This window comes from Globicephala melas, chromosome 6 (genome assembly GCF_963455315.2).
Source record: "Globicephala melas chromosome 6, mGloMel1.2, whole genome shotgun sequence".
Classification (NCBI taxonomy): domain Eukaryota; kingdom Metazoa; phylum Chordata; class Mammalia; order Artiodactyla; family Delphinidae; genus Globicephala; species Globicephala melas.
This window is the reverse complement of record NC_083319.1, coordinates 23,614,453-23,631,373: the sequence shown is the minus strand read 5'-3', so window position 1 is coordinate 23,631,373 and position 16,921 is coordinate 23,614,453. Positions and strand designations below refer to the sequence as shown.

General features: G+C 45.5%; 1 protein-coding gene across 2 annotated transcripts in view; it reads left to right on the top strand.

The window, feature by feature from the left end:
- The window catches only part of PALM2AKAP2 (PALM2 and AKAP2 fusion), a 638,407-nt gene that overhangs the window by 513,290 nt on the left and 108,196 nt on the right, over nt 1-16,921 (top strand). The gene's annotated exons all lie outside the window — the stretch shown is intronic.

The following is a 16,921-nucleotide window of genomic DNA, read 5'->3' as shown; positions in this document are numbered from 1 at the left end:
GAAATGCTTTTCCCTTCAATATCTCATGGCTCACTCCTTTTTCCAGTTCTCTGCTCAAATGTCACCTCATTAAGGAGTCTCTTCTTGACCATACTGTATAAAATAGTACCCACTCCCAGTGGGCCATCAATGTCATCCCTTTCCCCTGCCTTATTTTTCTTTATAACAATTACCACCTCCTGACAATAATGTATTTCTAATAGCTACATGGGTTAATTCAACTGACCTTTGATTTTCTATCCTGTTATCTTATTTCATATTATCTGGCATTCTTCTCCCTTGTTGGTTTTTTTTATCTTTCCCCATTCTTCACACTGTATTAAGATGTAAGCTCCATGAACACATTTTTTTCGTTTATTCAACAAATTTTAATTAGCACCTACTCTATGCCAAGCTGTGGGCATCTAGAAATTAACTAAAGAGACTATAATCCTGTATGCATATAGGTTACTTTTTAGTAAGGGGAGATAGACAAGAAACAAAGAAACAAGCAGGTATATTATATGAAAGACAATGATAAGTGCTTTGGAGAAAAATAAATCAGAATATTGTCAGATGGGAGTGACACGGTTGTGGCTGGAAGAATGGAGTCTGTCTTTAATCAGGTGGGCAAGACTATGGGAGGAGCAGATTTGGGGAGGAAATTAAGAATTTTCTGGGCACTTGTTAAGTTTAAGATGCCTTCTAGTCATCCAAGTGGAGAGGTCAGGTGTGAGTCTGGAGTTCAGGCAGAGGGCAGGCTGAGATAGAAATCTGGGACTCATCAGTACATAGCCACAAGACAGGATGAGATCACAGAGGGATAGAAGGAAAGAAGGAGTGGAGGCCCTAGTCCTGGATCAGCCTATATTAAAGATTTGGAAGATGAGGAACAAAAGGAGACCAAGAAAGAATGGCTAGTGAGGTCTGTGAGGAACCAGGAGAGAGGAGTATTTGGGAAGCCAAATGAAGGAAGTAGTTCAAAAAGGAGTGACCGAACATCTGTGTCAAATCCTGCTGAAAGGTCGAGTAAGATGAGTTCTGAGAAATGGTCATTGGGTTGGGCAGCCTGGAGAGGTCATGTTGTCTGTGACCAATGCTCTGTCGGTGGGGCAACGAGGACAAAAGAAAGAATGGGGGTGATGGGGGCAGGAAATGGAGACAATAAGTAGAACTCTCTCTTTTAAATATGCTTGATCTAAGGGGGAATAGAAAATTGAGGTGGTAGCTGCAGAAGGCTGTAGGGTTATGAGAAGTTTTTTTTTGGTTTTCTTGTTTGTTTGTTTGTTTCTAAAGTGAGAGAGATCACAGTAGACCTTGTGAGGTGAGAGAAAATTTATGTTGCAGGAGAGGATACAGTTGGGGGAGTGATGTCCTGGAAGGGGTAAGAAGGGACGGGATCCAGTGCAAATGGAGGAGATGGCCTTAGCTAGGGTCAGGGGCATGTGCTCATAGTCACAAGAGGGAAGGCCATCTTCTCATTACCTCTTCTTACTCAGTGAGATGGGAAGCCAGGACATCAGATGAGAGTGACATGGAGCAAGAAGCGTATAAGGGAAAAGGAGAAGGTGTACCTAGTCATCGCCAGAGTAGGGGAGTGAATGGACTGGGGAAATGTAAATAGCATCTCCAGGCACCACGTAAAGGAAGCAGTCATCAATTTGAAGTGAGACTGGCCAGGTGGTTGTACGTATTTGTCTAATGATGTCAGTGTTGAATGCAGATGTGGAACGGACAAAGAGTTGGACTGATCTGGGGTTACTGATTACAGGGTGAATATGGCAAAGGGAGAGACAGACAAAGGAGTTGAGAGCGTACACAAGGGATGGACCGTGGAATCTAAGCTACAGAAAGAATGAGACCAGGAGGGATGAGGAACAACGACGCGTAATGGAATCATTGGATTAGCCTTGGTCATGGGGTTGGAGAATTATTGGAGTTGGCATAGTAGTAGAAAGAGTGTGGGACTTCCCTGGTGGCACAGTGGTTAAGAATCCGCCTGCCAATGCAAGGGACATGGTTTTGAGCCCTGGCCTGGGAAGATATCACATGCCTCAGAGCAACGAAGCCCGTACACCACAACTACTGATCCTGCGAGCCACAACTACTGAAGCCCACACGCCTAGATCCCATGCTCCGCAACAAGAGAAGCCACCACAATGAGAAGCCCACACACTGCAAGGAAGAGTGGCCCCTGCTCGCCACAACTACAGAAAGCCCCCACGCAGCAACGAAGACCCAGTGCAGCCAAAAATAAATAAATAAATTAATTAATTAAAAAAAAAAAGAAAGAGTGGTGGTTAGAGAATAGGATGTTTGAAACTGAGATTATGAAGGGTGCACGGTTATTGGTAATTACAAGGTCTAGGATGGGACCATGGAACCGGATGGCTGAAGTAGGAAGACAATGTTATTTTTTAAAATTTATTATTTATTTATTTATTTATGGATTTTTTTGGCTGCACCTCACGGCATGCAGGATCTTAGTTCCCCCACCAGGGATCGAACCCGTGCCCCGGCAGTGGAAGCTCAGAGTCTTAACCACTGGACCACCAGGGAAGTCCCAATAATAGTTATTTTTAAAAAATTAAAAAACTAAGAGGCCAGGATAGTCAAAGACTTATCCACATGGATGTTATAATCATTAAGACTTATAATGAGAATGTTGGAGAGAGTGACAGATGCTAAAGTCTTCAGGTAATGAGGGAGGGGGATTGTATATTGAGAAAGGAGGACAGTAGTCTGGAAGAAGCAGTAAAGAACAAGAACACCCATCCCACCTCCAGGCCCAGCGGCTTGAGGATGAGAGAAAGCACTTGACTGTTCACTGCCGTATCCCTGGCACCTACAATGGCCTCACACGTGGGAGAATCTTAATAAATGTCTGTTGAGCGGATGAGTGATTGAGTGACAGGGAATCTCCATTTTGGCAAGAGGAGTCATTGGAGACTGGTTTGGGAAGCTAACTCAGATGCATTGTGAAGGGTGGTCAGGAAGGGGGAGAGGCCAAGGACAGGGAGATCTGCTAAGAGGCCATTGAATAGTCCAGGTGGCAAAGGAGGAGTGACCTGTGAAGGGGCAGTGGGGGCAGTAACAGGGGCCAGAGTAGCTTGACCACAGTGAGGAAGAGGGCGAGTGACCACAGGGACTGTGGGACCCTTGAGTCAGGAAATACAGGGCAGATGAGTGAGGGGAGGTTAGTAAGCAGTTGAGTTGGAGTGTGTGTGTTTGATGGGTGTTCAAGGGAAGATGCTGAACCCAAGGTAAGACTCTAGGCTGCCCTGGATAGAGTGCCTCTGTCAAGGGGAGGGTCAGGATAATGGCAGTGCGGAAGAAGGTTGTGGATGGAGCCCCTGGAAACAGCAGCCTTGGGGGCAGGCTGGAAGCCGGGGAGTCAAATAGGCCTTGACTGGTAAGAAGGGCTTTCTAGGTAAAGAGCAGAATGTGACTAGAATGGGCAAAATAAGTGGTGGGTCCAGGGCCGACTGAGTGATACCGACCCAGAGTAAATGAAAGCAGAAGGTAGAGCTAAGGCTGGAGGGGGAGGGGAGCAGTGAGGGCTCATTTCTCCCTGGCAGGGCCCTGCCCTGGGGTAAGGTGGTCCCCCCATCTTGTAGGAACCAAGCACTCTGGATACAGTACCTGGCGGGGACCCCCTCCAGAGAGTGGCCGCAAACCACAGCACGCACGCATGTCGGCATGAAGGCTTTACTTCCCCTCTCTGATATTCAGGTCTGTGGCAGCACCCTCTGCCTGCAGAATATTCCAGAATATTGAGAACAGGCTGGAGACTTTAACAGAACTCAAAGCAAAACTCCAAGGCAAAAGGCTGAGAGAGAAATATTTCTAGGATATTGTGATAGAGATGGTGGGCACGTAACCATACTGACAGCACAACCATCCTGCCTATACAGATGGTAACCACTGCTTCTGCACTTGTCTGGCCAGAGGTGGGTCATAGATATGACTCTGGCCTTAAAACCAAATTAACCAGAGCTTGCACTCATCATGCCAGGTAATTGTTGTTTATTGTTTTCTTTAGAAATGACAAAAATACCAAAGAAAGCAAGCTTATAGCAAAGAAATTAGCCCTGACCTAAGAGTGAGCAGGCCTGAGTCTGAGTCCTGACCTTGACCCAATTTTGCCTGGTGGTTTTGTGTAAGTCCCATCCCCCTTCTAGGATTCAGTTGCTTTCACTGATAACAACTAACATTGTAGCTGGCCTCGGGCTTACAGCTTTACATGGATGGTCTCATTTTACGCTCACAACAGTCATATTGTAGATGTGACACTGCAGGTAGATGTTCTCATGATCTGCCTTTTCTAGGTGAGGATTCGGAGAGATGGAGATGCTGAGCAACTTTCCCAAGGTCACACAGCTGATAAATGACAGACCAGGATTCGAACCCTGGTCTTTAGCTCCAGAGACCCTGGATTTCACTGACACTTCGCTATACTGTAAAATGAGGAACGTGGCTGGGGTGACGTAATGTGCCTCCTAGCTCTAATTCTCATTTGTCTGACATTTGGATATGCCCTCACTCATCCCAAGCAAGTTAAGAAAATGCCTGATATAAAACAGAAGCGGTGGCAGCCATCTGTCTAAACGCACAGTTCTCTGTTCGTGCTGGCCTATCTTATCTCGGTCAGTCTATAAATTAATTAGCAGTCCTTCACAGGAGTCACAAACTATTTCTATAGTCTGGCTTTGGAAGGTATTTGAGTTTGCAGTGCCTGCTCCTAAAATTTACTAGGCTGTGGTCTAAAAAGAAAAGGAACTAGGAAGGAAGGGAGGAAGGAAAGCAGGGAGGGAGGGAGGGAGGGAAGGAAGGAAGGAAGGAAGGGGAAAAGAAGACAAAGGAGGGAGATTGGGATTGACATATACAAATTACGACATATAAAAGATAACTAATAAGAACCTACTGTATACAGGGAACTCTATTCGGTGCTCTGTAATGACCTATATTGGAATGGAGTCTAGAAGAGAGTGGATGTATGTATACGTATGGCTGATTCACTTCGTTGTACAGCAGAAACTAACACAACATTGTAAATCAACTATACGCCAAAAAAACAATTTAAAAAAAAGAAAAAGAAGAGAGAAAGGAGAGGGAGAAGGAAAAGAAGCAGGAGAGAAGGCAAAGGCCTTTACTTGAGGCGTCGGAGGCTCTTCACAGATTATGTGGGTTTTTATGCTTTAGTTGACTTTATCATAAGCTGTTATGGTTTCTAAAGTGATTTTACGTAGGTCATGGTCCCCTCCCAACAGAAGCTTTTAATATGCTGTAGAAGAAGCCATTATTATTCTCCGTATCTAAATGGTCTTTAACATTTTATAATCTTCATTGTTACTTAGGTAAGTAATTAACTTACTCTGTGTAGATAAACTCAGACTGCCTTCGGAGTATTCCCCCATCATATTCAGTGAACTCACCTTCACGCCTGGATAAGTAATTTAATATATTCAGTATCGTAGAAGGAAAAAGCCTACTGTCTTGTTGGGTTGTTCTCAATATTAAAATACTTGACCAGTAAGTCAGAGACTGCTTACTGCAAAGGCCACCCCTCTCCGATGATCAGAATTATTAAAGTTTAAAATGTCAAGTTTCCCCGAATAGTACTGAATATCCTTATGGTTCTTTCCATAAATTAACAGCCTGTAATTAAGAGTTCGTAGGAAAACACTTGAGCATGACTGGGAAAATGTTACGGTCCCATTTTTTAAAAACTAAAAAATCATTCTCATGTTACCTAAACTGAAAAGGAATTAAGTACCACCAGAAAGAAAGGTAGTTTTGTATTTAGAACACAGATCCCTGGGAATTCCCTGGCCGTCCAGTGGTTAGAACTCAGCGCTTTCACTGCTGAGGCCCCGGGTTCCATCCCTGGTCTGGGGAACTAAGATCCCGCAAGCCTCGTGGTGCAGCCAAAAATAAATAAATAAATAAAATAAAACACGGATCGCCAACGAGAAGCAAATTTACTGGATTTACTCAACAGAAACTGCCTTCCGCACTGGGGGCGCTGCTCCCATGGTTGTGTCTAAACAGACTGGGTCCCTTCCGGTACATTCCAAGTATATTTAGCAGACTTTGTGTTTGTGATGCCGGATGCCGTGCCTTAAAAGCACCTTGTTCCATGCTGTGTCTCCATTAGGGCATGAACTCCAGAGTGTTTACTAGATTTTTTAAATGCTTCAGTTGTTAAATGAGATAAAATTCCCAGCCAGGAAACAAAGAACTTGAGCCTCCTGGCTTTGTTGTTAATTACCAAAGTATTACACGAGTACATTCTTCTCATTAACACTTAAGCTTTGAGGCCTCTGTAAAGAGGAAGGTGGAGCCCACAGTGGTCCCACGTGGCCTTCCTGTGCCTTCTTGCTTCCCTCACAGGGGGACTCTGTCGTCTGTGCTCTCTCTCCCTTCCCCGCCCTGCCTTTCCCCTGCACATGTAGCTTTTTTTCTGCATCCTTTCCAACAAGCAGCTTCCATGTTGCTGCATTTCATTGATGATTTTAGTCTGGAACACTGTATGACTTGCACTTTATAATGGTACCCTTTAAATGTATATTACAAGGGGCAATCCGGATGCACAATGTCCCTTTGTCAATGTAGAGAAGGCACAGTCCAGCTATAATGTGGGACAAAATGAAAGCAGTTAGATGGGCAAAAGTTGCTTGGGTTTGGGGATGTTTCTTTGGAGTGTTTTTAAAAGTCTTTTGAAAAAAGAGTCTCAAGCATTGGGGTGAATGTCTTCAGGTCACCATTTCCTTGTGTTAGAGGATTTGGCAAAGGAGAGGCCAAGTGTGAGGATGCAGGGAAAGGAAATATATGTGGAACAGGCTGGAAAGGAACTTACTCGGGCACAGGAAGCTGGAGATCCTGGAGAGGAAATGAAGGAAAGGCAGGCAGCCACAAACTAGGCCAAGAACGGGAGTAAACATGGTCCCAAAGCCAAGTGTTCTCATGTGACAGCCATCCCTGTCTCTGTGTTCACTTGCTCTCTCCTTCCCCTGCCTAAAGATAATTGTGTCCACCCCAAGTGGGTCCCAGACTAGGCTATGTCATAGAATCATGTGAGAGGCTTAAACAAATATAGATTCCTGAGCCCCAGATCTTCTAGGGAAATTAACCCAGGCTTCCCCCCCACCCCCCCGGCCAGTTTTCCAGCTACTCTCAACGTGGGCTAGCTTGGGAAACACTGATATTCAAAATTTTAAGAGCTGACCATCACTCAGAAACCAGACTTGATACTAGAGAAGAGATGGTTTTGAGAAGAGTGTTTTTAATTTGATAAAACAACTATAAGTCAGAACAAACAGTCCATATCCTGTCTTATATGTTGTGCATTCATTCAGAAAGTTGATGGTTAAAACAGTCTATGGATGAAATATCTCTTCTATGGAAAAGCCAAGGATGTAAGCAGCATTCCTTACAATTATCTAGAGATGACATTTTTGCCCTTTTATAAAAATCAGAGATCAGTGGAGAAATGTCTTAAGTGGGAAATCCATAAACAAACAAGACATCCAGATGAATAGGGTAAAACCACGACCAGAATCAGAAAATAAGCCAAAGATCTGTGTGCATCCTAGGAGTTTGTGGGCTGGCTGTCACAAGTCCCACAGCCTTCAGAAGAAAATTATTCCTTTTATATTTAAATTAAAATTACTTGGACCCTTACCCACAAAGTGTTAGAGGTGGTCCAGTGCCCACCCCACTATTTTTATGGATTTTTTTATGTTGTTTTTTTGTGGGTTTTTTTTGCGGTACGCAGGCCTCTCACTGTGGTGGCCTCTCCCGTTGCGGAGCACAGGCTCAGCGGCCAGGAGCGGCATGTGGGATCTTCCCGGAACAGGGCACGAACCCGTGTCCCCTGCATCGGCAGGTGGACTCTCAACCACTGCGCCACCAGGGAAGCCCATTTTTATGGACTTTTAACTCAAGTGGTTAACTCCGGTGGGATGGAATTAGTTCTCCTGGTCACTTCTTGTTCTGATTTCCCATCTTGTCTGAATTCTTAATCTCACATCCTTCTTGTGTGATATCCAGTCTGCACCAGGCCATATGTTAGCCCCTTGCCTTTGGTTCTCCGAACAAATACTGTTATCAGAGGTCTAGGGGTTACCTGAAGTACTTACATCACAACATTGCACAGCAAGCAATTTTAAAAGTTTATATTAAACAGTCTCTTTATTTTGGCCATTCTGTGATCAGGAATTTCTTATTCACTGACTCCTCCCTACCACTTCAGTCTTCTTCTAACTCGCAGATCTTATAACCTTCTGAATTCCAAAAGTGAATTGCAAATTCAAGTGTATAAGCATTTTTTTTAATTTTAAGAGATATCACCAAATTGTATAACAAATTTACCAATTTATTAACATCAGTTTATATTCCCTTCAACAGTGTTCAATACTTAATTTTCATCATTCTCTCACCAATGATAGATAATATTTGTATTTTATGTATATACTGATATAGGCAAAATATATTATTCCAGTATTTTCACTGCTTTTTTTTTTTTTTTTTTTTTTTTTTTGCGGTACGCGGGCCTCTCACTGCTATGGCCTCTTCCGCTGCGGAGCACAGGCTCCGGACGCGCAGGCTCAGCGGCCATGGCTTACGGGCCCAGCCGCTCCGCGGCATGTGGGATCTTCCCGGACCAGGGCACGAACCCGTGTCCCCTGCATCGGCAGGTGGACTCTCAACCACTGTGCCACCAGGGAAGCCCTGCATTTTTTTTTTTAATGAGAAAGAGTTTCGGCATCTTTTCCTAAGTTCAATGGCCAGTTATAATTACTTATCTATAAATGACTGGTTTGTTTTTTTCAATCAGATAGTTGGTAATTTTCTTCAATTTTCATATTGATTTGTAAGAACTCTTTCCATATTAGAGATAGTAACCCGTTGTTATATGTGTTGCAAATATTTCCCCCTGTTTGTTTCTTCTCTTAGATTTGCAGTGGTGCATCTGGTCCCATGGGGACGCCCTTGGGATTGGGATTGTTCCTAACTTTCCAATGACTTTACCTGGTACTTGCTGGGAAAGCCCAACAGATCTAAGGCTATTGGTTTGATGGGGGCCAGCCTTCTTGGTGCTGGTTTTCTTTGTTTTTCCATCTTATTCTTACTCTTTTTTTTCTAGCAAGCCTTTATTTTCTGTAGGACACATTTAGTACTTGAGGAGTATACCCAGCTGATGCTTTTTGGCCTTTCTCCTTGCCAGAAGGAAGAAATGGCAAATTCTTTATGATTGACCAGTCTTGGCCCCTTCTTTGGGTTTTCAGATCAGCTCTCTGAGCAACTCATGGGTCTTTCTTTCAGCTTCTATTCTTCTCTAAGCTTGGGGAGGAAGAAGAGGCTCTGTCAATCTGTGTCTAGGCTGACTTCTTTCCCAGAAACCCAACCTTTACTTTTGGTGTTTCTCTAGTAAGTACATTCTATTTCTTGTGTCCCCTGGAGGCCACTCTTGCTCAGGGGCACCATTTAAAATGGGCAGGCAGCATAAGCAAAAATGTACACTTAGGCCATAGGGGAAAAAAAAATCATGACCTCCCCTCTTGCCAGGCAACATTTCCATAGAAGGCGTTGTGTCCTAAATGGTGTAGGGAGTGTTTAACATTTTCATATCCCAGCTCTGTTTGTTTGTCTTCACAGAATCAGTAGCCCTTTATTTGCTTCTTACATGGATCAAGGAGCCTATATATTTCATAAAATATTCTCAGCTCTAATAACCATTATCATGTTAAGACACATACAGTGTGATGAGCCCATAAGCATGCACTGGGTAAGAAGCCAGCCTTTCTCATCTCCAGTGTTTCTTTTTTTTTAAAATTTTTTAAATTTATTTTATTATTTATTGGGTCTTTGTTGCTGTGCATGGGCTCTCTCTAGTTGCAGTGAGCAGGGGGCTACTCATTGTTGTGGTTCGCGGGCTTCTCACTGTGGTGGCTTCTCTTGTTGCAGAGCACGGGCTCTAGGCGCCCAGGCTTCAGGAGTTGTGGCTCGCAGGTTCTGGAGTGCAGGCTCAGTAGTTGCGGCACATGGGCTTAGTTGCTCCGCGGCATGTGGGATCTTCCCGGTCCAGGGCTCGAACCCGTGTCCCCTGCATTGGCAGGCGGATTCTTAACCACTGTGCCACCAGGGAAGCCCTCCAGTGTTTCTTATACTTTCATGTTCTTAAGAATCACCTAGGAGCTGTTAAAACAGTTTCCCTGGTCCTGCCCCCAGAGATTCTGACTTAGTAGGTAAAGGTGGAGCCCAGGAATTTGCATTTTTAATAAATGCAGACATGGTCCTGATATCTGTGGTCCTTAGTCCTGGCTTTGGGTCCAGGGCAAGATATCTCAACATCGGCACTCTTGACATTTGGGATACAACGATCCTTTGTTGTTGTGGGACTGTACCATACCCTTCAGTATATTTAGCGACATCCCTGGCCTCTAACCGTTAGATGTCAGTAGCACCCCACCCCCATTATGACAATATGACAATCAAAAATGTCTTCAGACATTTCCAAAATGTCTGGGTGGGTGGCGGGGGCGGTGGGGGGGAAGCATCAAATCACCCTTGGTTGAGAACCGCTGACCTAGGGGGGAATAAATGTTAATTGAAAACAGGTTTTACTTTCACATGCAGATGTTCATACCCTTGCATTGATTTCATTGAACAAATTAAACAAATATTTCTGATCCCTGGTGTGTACCAAGGCTTTCATTTTAAAAAAGTGTAGCTTAATCATGGCTTCCTCTTTAATATCTTATAAGATGAAAGAAAAGGAAGTGTTCTTGTAAATTAATATCTATTGAACATGTACTTTTCCTAAATTAATATTCCCAGTAGTTTTCTGTAGAATATGCCAGAACTTTAAAAATTAACAGAAAATTAGCATTAATTAATTCATATTTAAAAATAATATTACAGTAATATTAACACTGACATTGCTTTCGGAAAGAATTCAGAATTGCTGTAATATTTCTAATAAGGAAACAAACTTGACTGGTAAATGATACATTCTAATTTAGGAATATAGGAAGAAAGTGATGATGCACTTGCCCTAATACTGTTTATAAAAATCTCACCTCTGCTGTAAGTTTAGAATTTTTCCTTGAAGAGTCTATGGTCCATATAAATAAATAAGTGTCCCCAGACATGCTCATTTCAATGTGAGTTTTCACATGCTATTAAAATGTTAAAAATAGATCACAATGTAGGGCACCCAAATATTTAACTCAGGTTAGTGCCATGAAGAACTGAAAGAGAGAAAGGAAGGAAGGAAGGAGGAAAGGAAGAAAGAAAAGAAAAGGAAAGAAAGGGATTGACTGAGGCTAAAACTCTGTAATCTCCAACCACTGGTCAGTAAATTCTGTTGAAATTCAATAGTGTAAGAGACAAACATGCAAAAAGGCTGGTGAAACAATTCCTAAATGCCAAGAAAAAGAAGCCTATAGATTTTCAGGAACCCTGAGGAGAACCGCTGAGGTCTCCATTGTAGCCTTCACTGCATCCCCACCTCCCCTTTGGTGAAGGTGTGAATAAGCCTTCAGACAGTAAAGAAGCCTTTTCCGGGGTTGATGCTATTTTTAATGTCTTTAGCTGGACAGGCTTTCTGGACAGGTCCCCGTTACCGTTTCTTGTATGGGAAATCAAGGTCCCTGGCAGTTGTCTTTCCCTGCTGTGTGTGGCAGGCAGAATTGATTCTCAGAAGAGGACCCCGGGATTTTGGCCAGCGGTTCAGAAAAAAAGCGGCCAACGGAGGATGGAAACTAGGGGAGTAAGGGGCTCTGACTTGCAGACGTGGAGAGGGAGAATCACTGGGAAATGAAAACCTTGATCATGCCTAGTGGAAAGTTGAATTCAAGAAATCTGACTACATATCATGGTTATATTTCCTCCGCATAGAACACCTTGGTTTTAAAAATACTCTTTTCTGTGTGAGGTGTTTCTGTGTGTGTCCTCCCAGGATTTCTAGAAGGTCCATCTTCAGAGGGTCATTAACATTATTTAAATATTCATGGTGGGGGAGGGGATTACAAGCTGAAATTTCAGACAGCTTGGGAGTGGGGGATGGCTGGCCACCCGCCGGATCCAGCCCCACGCGGTGTATCAGCTGCCTCCTTCCCCACCGCTGGCTTTGTTAACACACGAGCTCTGACACCAAGCCACCAGCTGCCACAACAGGGAGGGCAGCATGAAGGCTCTGGAGAGCCAGTGAACCAGAAGCATCCCTGTCCCTCAGCCTCTGGACCACGTCACGGAGAGGCCCAAAACACACAAAGACGCGTCTCCCGGCGGTCCTGCTTACCCGGACACAGCCTTGGTGCTGGTACGGGATGGGGAGCTCGACCCCTCGGATAGGAACTCAGCGGTGCCGGCCTTGTGAGAGCGCACACGCAGCCACACACTTCCATATACACTCATACGCACGTATGTATACACCAACGCACACGTCCAGATGCACGCACGCCGACACGGCCACACGTGCGCTAACACAGGTCCACGTACCCAGACACAGTGCCCTCTCCCCAGTTAGGAAATACTCGTCTTCACTTGCCCCATCCCTCCATCCCTCCAGTCTATCCATTCACTCATTTCTTGGTTTCTCAGTGTGTGCCAAGATTTCGCCAAAGCCACAGACAGAAGGTGCGAGTGGTTGGGGAGGGGATATGGAAGCGGAGGGCCAGACCTCTGCCCCAGGCGCTGGGAAGGGGGCGGGGAAGGGGCGGGCTCCGGGAGCAGGCGGGCGGCGCTCCCGGCCCTCCAGCGCGCAGAGCGGCCGCGGCTCTCGGCAGATGCGCTCGCCCCAGCCGGGGCCTGCCGAACGCCTTTCCGCGGAGTCTCCCCGACGCCCCGAGGAGGAGGTAGCGGCCGCGCCGCGCTAGATCGGAGGCCGAGGACAGCGCCTCCGTCCGGCGCCCAGAGGTGGGTGTCCAAGCTCAGGCGCGGCGACCCAGGAAACCAAGTCCCTGGGGCCCCCTCCTGGTGTTGGGGTCTCGGGCGCGCGGGGAGAGGGTGGCTTGAGAGGGATTGGTCTCTTGGGAGGCCCTCTGATGCACCGCGGACTTTAAAGGGCTTTTATGGTCCTTGCCTAGTGGAGCGTGTGCGGGGCGGGGGCCTGGCTGGAAAGGGCTGTGACCCTGTGGCTTTGAATTCCTAGGTTTGGGGGAGGGCCAGCTTTTGGCTGCTTTATTCAATACTTACTCACTTATATATGCTTTAAAAACTAAACTTAAGAATACCACCTCCCTCCCACCCCCTCCGCCAAACACACACAGAGTCGGGCTGTACAGGAAAAGCAGAGAAAAATCAAAGGTCGGTAACCGCCTCTCCAGGCCTGGGAGCCGCGGTAGATGGAGCCAGCGGTTCCAGCTGGAGAAGAAGGCGCGCGTCCTGACTCCTTTGATGGTAGCGCTGGGGGCGTTTTCAGAAATCAGGAGCTTTGCAGGGAGACTGAGGCCGAGGAGGGCCGGGTTCTCAGCCAGCTGGAACCTTTTGGAATGGGGTCCGGGGAGCTGCTGCAGGAGGAGGGAGCAGCCCTTCTGCGCGCGGAGGGAGGGGGAACCGAGTCCGAGCTGAGCCTGGAAGTTCGGCCTGAGGCTGGGACCCCAGCTATTAGGCTCTGGTGTTTTATCCTGGATAAAGCCGGAGGGTAGGTCTCTTTGGCCCCCTTTGTGGGGACACTGTGGGGAGTCGAGGGCGCGGATCGTGGTGGTGAGCGCTGGGGCAAGTGTTCTGAAATCGCGGTGGAGGCGACGCGCCTCCCGGGATAGGAGCTAGGAGATACTGGCGGCTCTGAGAAATTCTAGAGAATTGTAGCGGAGAACAGGGGACTGAATGGACGTCCGGGAGAGCGGGCTGTCCGGGAGCCCGCGGAGGGAGGCGAGGCAGGCTGGGGAGCGGTGGGGTTAGTGGCCGGTGAGGGCGGAAGGCGAAGCGGCGGCTGCAGGCGGTGGGGAACGAGGCGGAGGGTGGGCCCGCGGGAGCGGGTCCCGCAAGCTGGTTTCTGAGTTTCCCTGGACGGATGCGAGACGGCCAGCATTGGGGATCTCTCCCTGATCCGCAGAAGGGGGCGTCTGGGAGGGAAGTGACTCGTGTAGAGAGATGGTGGATTATTTCTCCAGACCCGGTTTCCCGCGTGGGGCAGTAGTGGTTTGGCAGATGTCTGCCCTTCCCTGTAGCAGTTTTAGGCGCAGCACCTAACCCCCCCCCCCCAACGTATTTACCTTTGAAAAGAAAACACACACACACACACACACACACACACACACTCTCTCACACACACACACACACACACACCCTATATAGTATATCCCTCAGTCTGCAAACAACTTCTCAGAGGAAGCGGTCTTCCGTCTTATCACCCGTCACAGGCACCTGGAGGCTGAATTAGGACAAACCCACCACTCAGCAGTGTAATCCCAGGGGATTTGTTTCCTTGGCTTTGTTCTAATTGAAGAGAGTTAATTTAAGCATCACACTTTTTTCCTGGAAACGTTCGCAAGTTAATTAAACACTCTCTTTCTGCTGGCAGCCTCCTCAACTTTGATCAATAAAATTTCAGAGTAACAGGTCTAGAAATGAGGCATATTTAGTAAGGAGTTCACTGCTTCTTTAAACATAAAGCCTTTTAAGAATTGAAACTTGCCCTAAAGCACCTCTAAATGGCTGTCCGATGCCTGCGCTCTCCTCTCCAGTTTTGATATAGGCTCTTTGCTTAAAGGGCATCTTCTCCTTTGAGTGGCCACACCATGGGTCTTGTAGGCCCTGCAGTTATTTTGAGCTGCACTAATAAAATTAGTCATGAGCCAGAAGAAATGAAAGTAATATACCTTGGGTCTCCAGATACCTTACCTAATACACTGGGCAATTAAGTGTTGAGATGCTTCTCTGGCAGTGGAGTTCATTTTTAACTTCTTTCTGGGATGCCAAGATGCTAGTGTGAGACTGGGCTTTGAGATGGGACAAACATTTTGAAATACCCATTATCTCATAGTTCTGGCATGACAGTTGAAACAGTTTCCTGCCTGCGGAGTTCAGGGCAGTGTTGTCAGAATTTATTTCACTTTCATAAGTGGCTCCTTCTGCCTCACTAGCCTCAGGGTCTCTGGCTGATAAAGTGGAAGAGGTTGTCTTAATTGAGTTATCAAGTGAGGGGAAAATGATCCACTGGTTGTTTTATTTCTAAACCTTTCAGCATTTCAATATAGAAATTACATATTAACTGTTGCTTCTAAAATGTTAACACCCTGGACTTTCTAATTAATTATGATAATTATGGGCTAGATTCTGCTGTCTTTATAGATTTGGTGGACTCTTAAAACACCCATGTCCTAGATTTCTATCAAGGTTGTCATCACAAGTCTCTACATATTAGGAAAATGAGAAATGTTTCAAATAAAAATGCAATTGAATTTGGACAGGGGTTGTGTTGAGGGATTTTAATGATGAAAACAGGAGCATGTTGAAAATTGACTCTGAAAACCAGTTTCATTTTTAAATTTTATACGTTTCTCAGCACTGGTATGATCTGTCATGAATTAGCCTCTGGAATGGCTGTCCTTTGATCCTGAGAGACATGGGAGTCACCATTTGCTTAGATGATTGGTCAGGCATCCTGTGTAAGCTATTGGAAATTTCAAATTGATTAATATACTTATCAGGTTCAGCAATGTTAGTAAGTCTTGCTAGAAGATTGCATCATTTTTTTGGTACTGTGCAAACTTGACACCCGGAGGCAGATTTGCTGTGATGCTAAAAAAACTTAAGCTTCAGAGCCTTGCACTAGCACCAGCCTCATCCAGGAGCACTTTGGGTGGCTTGGGCCTGAGGGAGGCAGTGCGTCCATCAGCCATCAGGGGAGATAGATAGGGAGGGAGGGAGGGAGGGGGAGAGAGAGAGAGAGAGAGAGAGGGAGAGAGAGAGACAGAGAGAGAGAGACAGAGAGAGAGAGAGAGAGAAATATCTTTGTTAGATAATCACCTTCTAAGGATATATGACTGCTGTTAAGTTTTGGACATATGCCCTTCAAACACATTTTCCAGGAAGATATTATTATAGAAAAGTTGAAATTATCTCTGTTGTAACAGGAAAATCCACTACAGGTTTCCCCCACTTTCTGAAAGTTCACATTAGTGCCACTTAGCTTTTACTCAGGATCTACATTTCGCTAACCAAAAGAAATCCAAAGAAGATTTTCCCTTCTATGAAGAAGCTGTTACCGAACTAGTGTAGTCTTTGGTAAAATGGAAGTGTCTGCTGTAACATGAAGTGGGAATGCTCTTTGCTTCATGCCAGTTCAGCTTTACCAAAGGTTTCATAAGAGTGGTCTACTTTCAGATAGTGGGACAAACCTGTATTTTGCTCAAAAAGGAAAACTATAGAGTATGTTTGTGTGATTTAAGTAGGACTTGATCAATTAGAATACTTAAGAACTAGAGTGCTCTAATAATTTCAGTAACTGAAATTTAAACTTGTCTTAAACATTTATTTCAACTGTTGTTGATGAAGATGTTTCTAAGATGTAATAAATGACTACCCCGCCTCGACTACTTCTTGCCTTAGTGAGTTGACCGTGAGTTGACCGTGGTGAACGTACTGTTGTCCTTCCCTTGACCGTTCAGGATTTTGTAGTCTCAGCGTGATGTTAGCGTAGATACAAATTATAATTTTCAGAAGTGGAGAAGTGTAATCGCCAAACCTAGTCCAGTACCGACTCTGGAGGCTGGCTTTTGAGAAAACTAAAATCCCAATATAAATGTTATTTCTGTTCTTTGACCCAGTCTCTGAAAGATGAGCGCCAGAAAAACGAGTTAATCAAGACCTTGCCTTCTTCCTACAGTAAAACAGGATGCGCTTTCTCCAGGGTTCAGCCAGAGGTTCTTTATTCCTTTTGAAGTGAATTCAGAGATTGAGGAGGTGCAGAAGAGGACAGACAGCATGG